Source organism: Malus domestica, chromosome 08 (assembly GCF_042453785.1).
Source record: "Malus domestica chromosome 08, GDT2T_hap1".
In the NCBI taxonomy this organism is placed as follows: Eukaryota; Viridiplantae; Streptophyta; class Magnoliopsida; order Rosales; family Rosaceae; genus Malus; species Malus domestica.
Window position 1 is genome coordinate 19,267,050 of NC_091668.1, and position 14,001 is coordinate 19,281,050.

The 14,001-nt window shown below is 37.2% G+C and overlaps 1 long non-coding RNA gene across 4 annotated transcripts; it reads left to right on the plus strand.

The window, feature by feature from the left end:
* The first annotated feature begins 674 nt into the window (after positions 1-674).
* LOC114826573 (uncharacterized) lies at positions 675-4,906 on the plus strand. Of its 4 annotated transcripts, none has more exons than XR_011583894.1 (7): positions 675-701; positions 799-889; positions 996-1,112; positions 1,201-1,250; positions 1,601-1,914; positions 4,025-4,537; positions 4,571-4,906. It is a non-coding gene; the product is annotated as an uncharacterized lncRNA (long non-coding RNA). The 4 variants fall into 4 exon arrangements; XR_011583895.1 differs by lacking the exons at positions 4,025-4,537; positions 4,571-4,906 and adding exons at positions 2,059-2,100; positions 2,235-2,304; XR_011583892.1 differs by lacking the exons at positions 4,025-4,537; positions 4,571-4,906 and adding an exon at positions 2,235-2,312.
* Positions 4,907-14,001: the final 9,095 nt, after the last annotated feature.

The window sequence follows — 14,001 nt, forward strand, 5'->3', positions numbered from 1 at the left end:
ATTGCCATGATTCTATCTCCTACCCTCTTGACATCTACAACATCTTGTGTCAAGATCTTGTCCACGATGATGCCAACACCGTTTCTCGTTCTATTTGTGCCCGAATACCAAAGTTTAAACCCTGAGTTTTCTAGATCCTTTGCCTTACTACCAACCCACTTAGTTTCTTGTAGGCACATAATATTTATCCTTCTCCTCACCATAACTTCCACTACTTCCATAGATTTTCCCGTTAAGGTTCCTATATTCCACGTTCCTAAACGCATTTTGCTCTCTTGAACTCTACCCTTCTGTCCTAACTTCTTCACCCTCCCCCGTCTAATAGGATCAAAGTACTTCTTTTGTGTGTCCCGTGTAAAGTTGATAGGAGCATATGCTCCCAAACAACTTTGAGTGGAGTCGTTCGAAAAGAAGTTTCTACGGCCCCCTTGCTCATTTAACACTGCATCCAGGTGCCGATGGAGATACAGCGACCCTTGCTCACTTATCACTGTGCTCGGGCCACACAGCGCGCCACTTACGGGTGACGCCCTAGCTTTAGCGCGATTTTGTTCTGGATTCATTTTCATAAGGATTCGACGTGATCATGGAGTGCCGGCTGTCGACTACTTGACGCCCTCCCCCTCCTCCTTTATCCGGGCTTGGGACCGGCAATGTAAAATTACATAGGCGGAGTTGGTGTTGGATTTGATTCAATTGAGGTAAAAGCTCTGCATGATTGTGATACGGAGAAAATGCTAGAATCTTACCTTCGATCCAAATATCTGATTTTTGTTACAATTGCTATTTTCATTGCAGGAAAATGTGGTGGAGACAATAATTCCCAAATCCTCAAGTTTTATGAATGCATTCCAATTGATAGCGATGTCAAATGATCTCGATTTGTCAGGTATGTTCGAGGAACAGGCAAGTTTACAAGAAATAGATTTACTAAAATAACTAATCCTACTTTTTTAGCTTATAACGAATAATGTTGAACTGTTAACTTAATTTAGGATGAGAATAGAAGACAACAAGAATTGGACCCAAGCATACCATTACTGAAACCACGAAGAAAATAGAAGCGGCTGCAACCGATGCGAGTATTCTGTAGCAAGAACAAAAACTTCAGGGTACATGAAACTTATATTCAATCTTGCTTCTTTATCTGCTTATCAAAGTTCCTTCCTGCCAACTAATGATGTATTATTTTCTCATCAGATGTAAATGCATGCAAATATTCCAATGGAAACGTAAATCACTATATCCAGGTAAATCCGAATTGTAGATCAGATTTATATTACAATTTGCTTTCTTTGTGAAATTTTATTGTAATTTACACTAAAGTCTCTGGCTTTTGAAATTCTATATGAAATTGTGAATGTTATTCGGAATCAAGTCCGGCTGAGTTCTTTACTAAATAGTGCGAAAATATGCTTGATGAAACTAAATTACTTTTGTATCATCTATATTTACCTGTTATCATAACAGGATTTAAAATATAGAAACATACTGCTTATAGGATATTAAGGTTGAAGTCATTTAGTTCCAAAGATGCCATAACTAATGTATAATTGAGCGAAATGCCAGTTTACATAGATATTGTGCTTATTTGTTTTAGGTGGATTACCAAAAGGAGCTCATCAAGTATTCTACGAGCATGAATGACCTTGATCATTTGGATATTTAAAGGAGCCATTGATCAAGGGAAGACGATGAGTTGTGAACCTGTGTGCCAATTTTGCCAATTTTGCAGACAAGCAGAAACTCTGGCACTCACCTTTATCCTCCTCTCGCCGCCATTTCCCTTCTCTCACCTTCGTCGTCTTACTCCTCCTTTGTCTCTGGAATCCTATCGTCATCTTCCTCGCATGCAAGGCTCTGGCCCTTTCAATTGTAACCAAAACGTGTTTCTGGTGCAAGTACTATGATGATGTGAGTGCCTTTATCCTTTAACTTGGCCAAATGGGTGCTCAAATTTCATGTTTTTCTGTGATTATATGAGTAACTTTATGTATTTTGTTTTTGGGTTTTGCCAAATTCAAAGGTGGTATTTATGGGTTTGGCATTGATTTTCAGTTAACAATGACTTTGGGGAAATTGATTGAGTCTGCATTCAATGTAACTTTTCATGCAGTTACATACTGATGAAATAAAATTCAATTTTTTCATTCCCTTTTTTTTTTAAATGCAGTTACATTTATATGATGATTTACAGCATACATTCATCTTTTAGATTCTAATTCTTCATGCAGTCTAAGCCATGAAAGATTTGATAAACCCACAATTGATAACAATGTGCAGCAACACCAACGGTTTTGGACAAGGAACAAGTAAGTAACATTTTGTTTCATTGTTTCAAAGTATTATGTAGAGATTGCTTTCATATCTTGGCTTTTTTGCTGTTTGTGGGGTGTCTGAGATAGGATTTAGGAGATCTGGTTTAGATTTTGCAGAGAGAGAGAGATAGGGGGTGTCCGAGAGAAATGTGGGAGGATTTAGGCGCGGGATTTCAGGGATTTGTTTAGGGTTTCTTTTCTACGATTTGCAGACAGAGAGATGGGACAAGGGTGAGAGAGAGATGGGAGGATTTTCTGCAAGGGTAAAGGGAACGGGTAAGGGAGGTTGGGTATGGGTAGGGGATGGAAAAACATTTCGTTTTCCATTTGCTTCCTCAAACCCGAGTGATTTCTGCGATTGCTGAGAAAGATGGGGGTGTCCGTTAGGTGCCCTTTAAGTGTCACTTTTGTGATTTGTCCACCCTTAATTGTTGTGTGATTCATTCTCACATGAACGTTCTATGCACAAGGTTTCATGTTATTCCTTCCTTTTAATTTTGATATTATTGTGCTTAATTTCTGTTTTGTTTTATTGGGTGATTAGATTAACAAACCTTGGATATTTTGGTATAATAATTTCACATCACATGTTGCCCTTTTGCATCACCTTAATTGTTCATGAGAAGCTAACTTATAATTATGTTTTCTTTGGGTCAATCTCCATCTAGTACATTTGTCCATCCTTCTGGAGTGGAGCACTATCTTTCTGACAACATAAATGCGAGAAACTACTAAGGAGACAAACAGTTGTTTACTCCATTCTAGGTATGTTTTTCTTTAGTATTTTAGAGGGATTCTTAACTATTCCCCATTGTAATCCTTACCTTTGTATCTATCTCTCTCAAAGGACGATGAGAGTAGCAACTGTTGCAAAGCAAATTCTCAGATGTATCTAAGCATATATATACATTGGACAAAAACCGAATCTTAAGTTGGGGTAGTGAGTTCTGCAACATCCTGGTGCTGCATATATTCTCACATTTTTAAAAGTTGTATTCTCATATATATTGGGGATTTTAATTAGTTTTATGTCATTTTCGTAGGGCAATTTAGTAGAGATTTAGACATAAAAGAAGATGCGTGAATCAATACAATTAACCTAATAGTGATTTGGTTCAGCGTAAAGACCACTGCTAGGGCGCTCAAGCCATTTTCTTAATTTATGCGCATATATATTATACGTAACCAGCACATGTTTCCAAAGGATGTTAGTTAGTGTTCATGCGCTGCTGATATTTTATTCTGTTCATTTTGATTTTGTTTTTCAGTTGTGGTTATAGGATTGTTTTGTCTCTTTTTTCTTTTCTTTTTAGTTTTCCCTCTGTACAGCTTTTCTAAATTGAAGTGTTGTTCTCAATTTGGTTATTTGAACCGAGGCCAGTTGGGCTGTGCCTTTGGAAGGTCTCACTGCTTTTAAAGTTGAATGGTGCTAACTGAATATAATGCGTTCATTCTTCGGTGTGTGTGAGTGTATGTGTATGCAGTTTATGTGAGTGCATGCAGTGTGGTTAGGTTCATTCCCGCATGGGTTTTCGTCTTTTTTTCGTTAAATGGTTAGGTTAATTCCCGTATAGGAGAGGTGTGTTTTTGCCATCAAATTGGTAGAGACTGATCTTAATCAAATATCATGCCATAGTGTTATTTTGTTTGCATCTATGGAACTATATATTTACTTCGTTGTTAACGGCTTCGCATGTTCTTTCCAGATAATGCTGCCTTTTTGGATTTCGTATGAGTGTCCTGGGTCGGTTCTGGACCATCAAAAGAGGGATGATCGTTGTCATTCGGACTGCAGGCGTCCACTTCAAAATCCAGGTAAACACATCATTTTCTTGATTTCAGGCCATGCAAAATTCATGGTGAAAAAGCTGAGCTCATGTCGTTGGTTTGTGCCTCTGCCCTATTTCTTATTTGTTTATTTTATCAATCCTTTTCCTTGGTTCTATTTGTTGCTGATGGTTCCGATATTTCATTGTCCTATCTGTGCATGGTATCAGTGCTGCCACTTTTCATATTCTTATCAATGCTTACATCTTCACTCTTTTTCCTTCTGTTTCTTTTGCTTAACATGGTTTCGGCTTTTTGAGATTGTGTGTTTGATTAACATTTGATCGGATGGTGTTAGAATTTAAATTTGATGTGAATAAATTCTGCCGGCGGGGATTTTGGTCTCTGGATTTTTCATGGTGTAATTTTTATGGCATGATCCATTGGTGTACGTGTAATTTTTATGGCATGATCCATTGGTGTAGTGTGCATTTTATCAACAATAATAAGCTTTCTCTCAGTATTGCAAACAAGTTTTCTTATAATTGAGAGACGAGTGCATGGTGCATGTGTCTTAATTTATTCAGGTTAAATATGTCTTATTTATGCAGTTAAGGCGGGTGTATTTAAGTCCCGCAGCAACGCGCGGGCATATTTTCTCGTGGTAACTATTTTAAGGGAATGAGGATCCTGTCCGGATCCTCTTTGTGAGAATTCAGGAAATCTTTTAATTGTGTTCCTTTGTCATAAATTGCACAGTCAGTTTTCATTAAGTACTATTTATATTCAATTTTAAATATAAAATTTAAATTGATTTTTGACCGCACGATATACGATGAATGAACATGATTAGAGAATCCTTGGGATCCTCACAAATAAGATCCGAAAAGAATCTTCATTCATTTTAAGGGAGCATTTTTACTTATCACTATAAATTATGGTGTATGCTCATCACCATATTTATTGCCGTCAGATGAGTTTAAATTTCGAGATTTGTGTAGTGAATAGGTATAAATCTTAAAACTTAAACTCATCTGCCGATTATAAATAGGGTGGTGAGCATTACCACCACTTGAGATTAGTAAACAAAAATGCACTTCTATTTTAATGAATACAGGAGACTAGTACTGGTCCACTGGACATATATAAGGTCATCTCCAATCAAAGGGGTTATGTTTAGCCCTTATCCAGATTATAACCCTACAAGAAATTATTTTTTAATGAACAGTGTCAGTCCATATTTATATACCATCTCCAACCGAATAGGGTTATTTTTAGCCCCTTCAATAATTTATTATTTTAAGTTTGTTCTTTAATTTTATTGGTTAATTGAATTAAACTACTATATTAAAATAAGTTTTTCGAACATATTTTGAGTACCACTTGTCGCTAAATGAATAAACTTCTGGATTTCTTATTCTTTAGTTAAAGATGTGGCCATTTGAAAAAATATTGAAAATTTTAAATTTAAATTATTGGAAGATATAAGAGCAAGTCCACCCTTGTGGATTGCTCGGGGGACAGGCACCAGGAAAGGGCCCGAGGCCCGGTGGACAACCCTCCAGCCTTGGAGAGCCCGAGTGAGGGTGGGAGCCTGAGCACAAGGGGATTTTTATCCAATACGATCGTGCCACGTGTCATTATCTTTTCAGAATCTTTGAGGATAGATTTTGATCAGATTTTTAACAAATGACGGTATGCCACGTGGTCTTATCTATAATCCAATCCTTTCTGAATCGTCCATATAATCCACCATCCATCCTCACAAATCTCACACCAATTTTCTTAACATCTCTATCTCATTATTCATAGTTTCTGCTTCTTCTTCACCATCCATCATTACAATGTCTTCTTCTTCATCAAGGATGATGTGGGAAATCGATCAGCAAGAGGAAGAATTGTTTAACCAATCTGAAGGAATGTTCAACCTTCAGATAGTCGAAAATGAGATGGAAGAGGATGAGGAGCGTAGAATGAGAGATGACGAAACAAGAATGGCCAGAGCCTCACATTCCCGTCGAGTCATCCAGACTGTTGCTCAGATATGCAGGCCCAACTGTTCAAGAAACCTTGATAGAAGCAGGCAACGACGGGGTGAAGAGCTGTTGGACGATTACTTTGTCCATAACAGTGCATTTCCTGATACGTACTTCAGACGTCGTTTTAGAATGGAACGACATTTGTTCAACATAATCATGACTGATGTTTGCAACCATGATTCTTACTTTGTGCAAAAGAAGGATGCTTGTGGTGTTATGGGTCTCCTGCCTGAGCAAAAAATCACTGCTGCGTTACGGATGCTTGCGTATGGAGCATATGCAGACCAAGTGGATGAGATAACGAGGATGGGGAAATCAACCATTCTTGAGGCCCTGATGAGGTTTTGCGGAGCAGTCGAATCTTTGTACATCGCAGAGTACCTCCGAAAACCTACTCGCAAGGACTTGCAAAGGCTTCTGAAGAAGGGTGAGATGCGAGGTTTTCCTGGGATGGATGATAGGAAGCATCGATTGTATGCACTGGACGTGGAAAAACTGTTCAAGTGCATGGCAAGGCGCATATGAGGATAGAAAAGGATCAAAATCTATCATTTTGGAGGCAGTGGCATCTTTTGATACATGGATATGACACACCTTTTTCGGGGTTCCGGGGGCTCAAAATGATCTCAACGTCCTTACCCAATCCCCAGTGTTCAACGACTTCCTGCAAGGAAAGGCACCAAAAGTCACGTACGTCGTCAACGGACGTAGGTACGACGGGCCATACTACCTAGCTGACGGCATTTACCCACGGTGTGAAACATTTGTCAAAACAGTGCCACGTCTGCGAAATGCAAAGGAAAAACACTTTGCAAGTTGTCAAAAGGGGTGCAGGAAGGATGTGGAGCGTTGTTTTGGTATCCTTCAAGCTCGTTGGGCGATCGTCAGGGGTGCTACCAGAATATTCGATGTAGAGTCACTTCGATCGATCATGATGACGTGCGTCATTCTTCACAACATGATTGTGGAAGATGAGTTTGATTATGATGCGGTTGATGAATATGAGCCAGAGCCAGACACGATGAACAATTCAAGAACACGGATATATTGTGCGCATGATGCTACCGAAGAACCCGTGCAACACGAGCCATTAGAAAGGGATGGACGTTACAATGAAAGGGTCATTCAACGATATACTGAACTTCAAAGGTCATCTATGCACAATGATCGGCAAATTGACTTGATAGAGCACCAGTAGGCATTGAAACAAGCTGAAGATACTTAAGTTTATTTAGTATGTTTGTTTGTATTTGGTGTGTTTATGTAATTTTATTTGGTGTGTTTTTTATAGTGAGTTTTTTATTATTTCGTATGTTTATGTAATTTTATTTGGTGTGTTTATGTAATTCCAATTGGTGAGTTCTTTAGTTTTATTTGGTGTGTTTTATAATTTCATTATACGTGAACAATTTGATGAATAAAGATTCTATTATTAGGATAAATATATTACGAAATTAAATACATGTACTCTCACTTTAAATAAAGTACTAACTTCAATAAAATGGAAACAATATAAATAATAAATTACAACCCAAAGTGATTGGAAAACTATGGGCTCCGATTACAAAAGTACCCCATTCCTCACCACTTAACCAATCTGTGGTGCTAGGATCATCTTGTCTTGTTATGCTAGGACCATCTTGTCTTGATCTCGCTTCTCTTGCACGCCTCCTTTGCACTACATCTGCTTTCTCCGACTGCCAAAAATATTTAGAATTTGAAGAAATCCCTTCTAAACGCGTGTTCATAATGTCACGATCTCGTTGTGCAATTCTTTCTTCTTTAAGCAACTCCCTTTCTTGCCTAAGTAGCTCTCTTTCCCTCTGTTCAGCTTGAAATGCTTGTTGAATAGCTGCAGCTTTTACCTCATCTCTAGCCTTTTTAGCCTCATATTTCGCCAATTCCCGCGCCAACGTCAATTCACCTTGACGAGCAAGTTCTTGCATGTACTTTCCATAATCATTCTTGGAAGTACTCCCTTTCCTCTTTGAAGCCTTCTTACCTTAAGGCCTAATTGGATAACGGGTCGACCCCGACGCTTGTTCAGGAATTGGCGTTTCAGGCACTTCTTCTCCATCTTCTTCATCAACATGGGAGCCATGATCGGGTGTAGAGTGTGGATGGGTGTTGTGTACAAAGGTGCTGTGTAGAGGGATGTTCATGCATACTTCTGGACCAACAGGCACAACTTTGAATTTAGGACAATCTTTAATAATATTCCAACATTCCCACCGGGTGAATGATTTGTTTCTTGATTTGATTTTGGCAGCATACCATGCTTGTACTTGAAGTTGCTACAAATAATAATATTGAAATTATTAGGTAACAAATAAATAATAAAAACAAATAATAATAATGAAATTATTAGGTAACAAATAAATAATACAAACAAATAATAATAATGAAATTAGGTCACAAATAAATAATACAAACAAATAATAATAATAAAATTAAGTCACAAATAAATAATGCAAACAAATAATAATAATGAAATTAGGTCACAAATAAATAATGCAAACAAATAATAATAATAATGAAATTAGGTAACAAATAAATAATACAAATAAATAATAATAATAAAATTATTAGGTAACAAATAAATAATACAAACAAATAATAATAATGAAATTAGGTCACAAATAAATAATGCAAACAAATAATAATAATAATGAAATTAGGTAACAAATAAATAATACAACCAAATAATTATAATCAAATTAGGTAACAAAATAATAATACAAACAAATAATTATAATATATTTTTACCTCATCCGCATAATTTGCCCCACTTCGAACATTACTACTAGCTTGTGTCAAGGCATCTCTCCACGTACTAAAGGAATGGCTAAGTATTTTCCAACGACTGGACATCGATTCTTTGGTTCTTTTCCCACTCATTTGCTCAAGAAATTTGGTATGAATTAAACTCCACATTTCTCGCAACTGCATCTCATTACCCGTAAGGGAATTATGAGTAATTTCAACCCAGCTAGTGCACAACGCAACATCTTCAAGAAGCGACCAATTCGTACCTGCATCAGTAATCATTTTGTGGAAAAAAATTGGATTGAAACTTTGAGAGAAAGATAGGAATTTGATTGAAAGTGGTTGAGAAAATATGAAATTGTGGTGTAAGGTAGATGGAGAAGAAGTGGTATTTATAGAAAAGTAAAAACAATTTTTTACAAATTTTTTTTCAGATTTTTTACAATTTTTTCGGATTTTTTCCATTAAATTTTTTTTTTTCAAATAATTAATCTTTGCCGTTGGATTTAAAAAACTTTGAATTCCAACACTCCAGATTGTGCCACGCGTCACAACGGTAACTTTTCTTAATTTTAAAACTATTTTTTTCTTTATTTATAAAGCATATTAATATCGACCGTTGATCTCAGATCGAACGGTTGATATTAAATAAGATTTGTTTTATTTTTTTTACCGTTGAGATCCAACGGTTCAAATGAAGGAGCCGTTGAGATCGAACGGACCGTGGGAAGCCACGTGGCTTCCCAACGGTAACTGAGAGCACTGCAAAAGGCGCCTGATTTTTCTGAAAAGCTGTCGGGCGACGCGCCCCCACGCGCGAGTGGGGTGCACGCACTTGACAGAAAAAAATAAAAAATGGGTGAAGAGTTCGGGCTCACGGGCTGTCACAAATTGACAGGCCTTCTGCTCGGGCCTTCTCCACGAGCTCGGGCTCTTCATGGCTGGAGCTGATTAACAGGCCCTTGGGCCCTTTCTTCTCCCTGTACCCCGGCCTACATGCAAGGCTGGAGTTGCTCTAAGAGAGTGGTGTTTATCAAAATGTGTACTGGGTAAGGAGACGTCATTTTTTGGAAGAATAACTTACATAGAAAAAGTTTATAATTACTATGACGCCAATTTAATAAAATAATGTCATATTTTTTCATCGCATAATATTGTATTACTAGATCAAAAATTCATTTTGCGATAAACTTGTTTTATATCGGTTACTCTCCGTTTTGATAGACTAAACTGTACCACGGTATGGCCGGCCATACAAGTAGTTCCTACTTTTGTTATAAAAGAAATGTGATAAGGTCTCCCAAAATATTACCTCCATCGCAGTAGGGTTTGATGCGATTAAAAATCTTCCAGAGGAGAAATTTTGTTTGCCAACTCTCACTACTTCCTCTGCCACCACATCCCAGTAATTTTGATAATAACTGCCCGTAAACCCGTTAGGCCCGGAGCTTTGTCCTCCGTTGTCACTCGATGTTCCACACAACTCAAAATTTCTTCCATTGATCGAAAGAGCTGTTCAAATTACCCCCACTGCTGTCTGTTTAACCAAATCTTGGTCCTCCGTCCATTCGCCATTAGAATTTTCTAGTCCTCTAATCTTATTCTGTCTCTGTCGCATTACCGTTTTCGAGTGGAAAAATCTTTTGTTCTTATCTCCTTCTTGCAACATCCACTCTAGTCCAAATTCCTCTTCCTCGTTTATGGCACCACGAAGCCCTAGTTTTTCATACGAATTACCTTCTCTAAAAGTCCGAGCATTGATATTCCACATGCATCTCTTCTTATAAAGCGTTTGTAACTCAATTAATTATAAACATTTATCTATGCATTTAAAAGTCTTAGCTTCAATTCTTCCCTCTTACTAGACCTGACAATTTCTTACACTACTTGTTGACCTGACACGATAACTAATCGGGTCGTTATAGGTCACATGATAAGAATCCATTAACAACGGGTCATTAACAGATTTATACGTGAGTAACTCATTTTGCCATGTTAAGAAAAATGTTATTTTGATGATTTTAATTTTTTTTTAACTAATAAAGAAACTTACTATACAATACAGTAGTCACAGTGTATATGTATGAATTGTATATCAAATATATATTATTGTATTATTATTCTATATAAATTTAAAAAATTTAAATTTTATTTGTTTATTTATTTAGTTTTATAGTATACTATAGGCAAAGAGTGAAATTAAAAAGGAATGTGATATCCACACACCCATTTTTACTTCTCTCACACCCTTTTAATTTTCGGCCATTGGATCGGATGAATTGAAGAAGATCAAAGGACATAAATTAACAAGGGGTGTGAGAGAAGTAAAAAGACGTGTGTGGATAGCACACCCCATTAAAAATTGGCTAAATAGCCAAAATGATCCATGAGATTTGCATAACTCATCACTTTGGTCCCTAACATTTCAAATCAATCAAAGTGGTCCCTGAGATTGTCCACCATCCATCATTTTTGTCATTCCGTTAAAAACTCCGTTAAGTGTCCCAGAGCTCTTGGCCGGAAGTTTGGGCAATTTTCAAAGCTTCGTAACTCAATCGTTTCTTAACCAAATTCGACTCATAATGTATCAAAATGAAGATAAGAAAATGTAGAATAATATTATACCTATTTGGAAGCCCAATGGTTGTCGAAGATAGCCGGAAAATAGCCTCAAAGTTGACTGGTCCGAGGGAAAACTGGAAAACTCGCCGGAAACTGGGTAAACTTTAAATGTTCATAACTTCTTCAATACTAAATGAAATCAAGTGATTCAAAAACAAAAATCATACTCTCGACGAGATGAAGAGAATGGTACCTTTTTTAACGGCTAACTCGCTGTGGTTTGGCTGGAAAACGGCTCGAATGTGGCCGTGGACAAAAAAACGAGATTTCTTAGGTTTGTTGTGTCAAAAGACGAGATTTTTGTGGATGAATCCAAGGTTGCAGCAATTAAAGATTGGTCAGTACCATAAAATTTGCATGATGTTCGAAGCTTTCATGGATTAGTCTCTTTCTATAGACGTTTTATTCATAATTTTAGTGCTATCATGGCTCCTATAACAAACTGTATGAAGATTGGAAAATTTAAATTGATCAAGGAGGCTATGGCGACTTTTCACAATATCAAAGAGAAACTTATCAGTGCACCAGTTCTCATTTTGCTTGATTTTAGCAAGCCATTTGAGTTGCATTGTGATGCATCGAAAGTGGGTATTAGGGTTGTGTTGAGCCAAGAGGGACGACCTGTAGCATTTTACAGTGAGACATTGAATGGGTCGAAAATGAACTACAACACATATGATGTGGAATTTTATGCTGTTGTTCAAGCCCTCAAGCATTGGACATCTAGTGTCATATTCTTATTTCTGGCCATCTATAAGACGCGAAATCACTAATTTTGTTGAGCATTGCAGGGTGTGTTAATTGTCTAAGGGTGCAACGAATGTGGGGTTGTATATGCAACTGCCCATTCCTAACCAGCCATAGGTCGACATCAGTATAGACTTTGTTTTGGGCCTTCCTCGTACTTAACGGGGTATGGACTTTATTTATGTCGTCGTCGATCGTTTTTCAAAAATGGCACATTTTATTCCCTGCCAAAAGACCACAGATGCTGTTAAAGTGGCTCGGTTATTTTTTCGCGAGGTGTACTGTCTCCATGGATTGCCTACATATATTGTATCTGACAAGGATACAAGGTTCCTTAGTCATTTTTGGCGATGTTTATGGAAGCTTTCCAACACAAATTTGAACTTTAGTAGTGCTTATCATCCACAGATTGACGGGCAGACTAAAGTTGTCAACCAATCTCTTGGAAATCTGTTGCAAAGTTTGGTGGGGGATAATCTCAAATCATGGGATAAAAAATTAGTCTGGCTAAATTTGCATTCAACCACTCTGTCAACCGAAGTACTGAGTTTAGCCTACTCTTTGTTACATATGGCTATAATCCACGGACTCCTTTTGATCTTGCACCCGTTCTTCACTTACAGCGAGTTAACATGAAAGCAGCAGACTTCATCTACCAAGTTCACACATCCACTAAGCAATGGCTTGAGGCAACTAACGCCATGTATAAGCGAACCACGTATATAAAGTGGTGATATGTGGAATTTGAAGTGGGTGATTTTGTGTGGGCTGTGTTAACTAAAGAACGCTTTCCAACAGGTGAATACAATAAATTGGCTACCCAAAAGATTGGTCTAGTGGAGATTGTTAAGAAGATAAATCCAAATGCCTACTGCATCAAACTTCCAAGTCATCTTTGTATTGCTAATGTGTTTAACATTAAACACCCCATTCCTTTTCATAGTGCTAGTTCTGCAGGGAAGGAATGCTTGAATTCAAGGGCAAATTCTTCTCAACCCCGGGAGAATGATGCAATTACATTGGGATAAGATGCATTCATCTATGCATTTATATCTAAATACATATTGATGCATTGTATTAGAATTATTTATGGGTTTGGCTATTGGGGTTCTGCTTTTTCATCTTATATTTACTTGTAAGTCTAGATGGCTGGGCAGTTTTTTTTGAATGTGAAAGAAAAGCAAGATTTTATTCTCTTCCTTCAATAAGAATCAACAAGGCATGGATTTCCTTTGTTCTTGGCTATTATTTTCTGTGAGAATCAACAAGAATTAAGGGTTATTATATTTTAGAGCTTGTTTCCTTTTCCTCTATATTATCTGCTACATCAGTGTAGCATCCTTAAGTCTCATTAACAATAAAAATTCTTTGTATGGACGATCGTCTCTAGCAAAATCTGAATAATACTGTGTGGCTTGTGAGTTGTGACCAAGTCATTATTGGAGTATGTTGATGCACAAAATCAGTAAGGACTTTGGTACAACAGAAAGTGTTAAGTTTGTGACTTTCGCTAGATTGCTCCAATCACTAGTGTGGATAAGTATGAAAATGGATAGAGATAGGGAAGCAAACACAAGATATACGTGGTTCACCCAGATTGGCTACGTCAACGGAATAGAGGAGTTCTCATTAATTGTGAAGGGTTTACACAAATACATAGGTTCAAGCTCTCCTTTAGTGAGTACTAGTGAATGATTTAGTACAAATGACATTAGGAAATATTGTGAGAGAATGATCTCTAT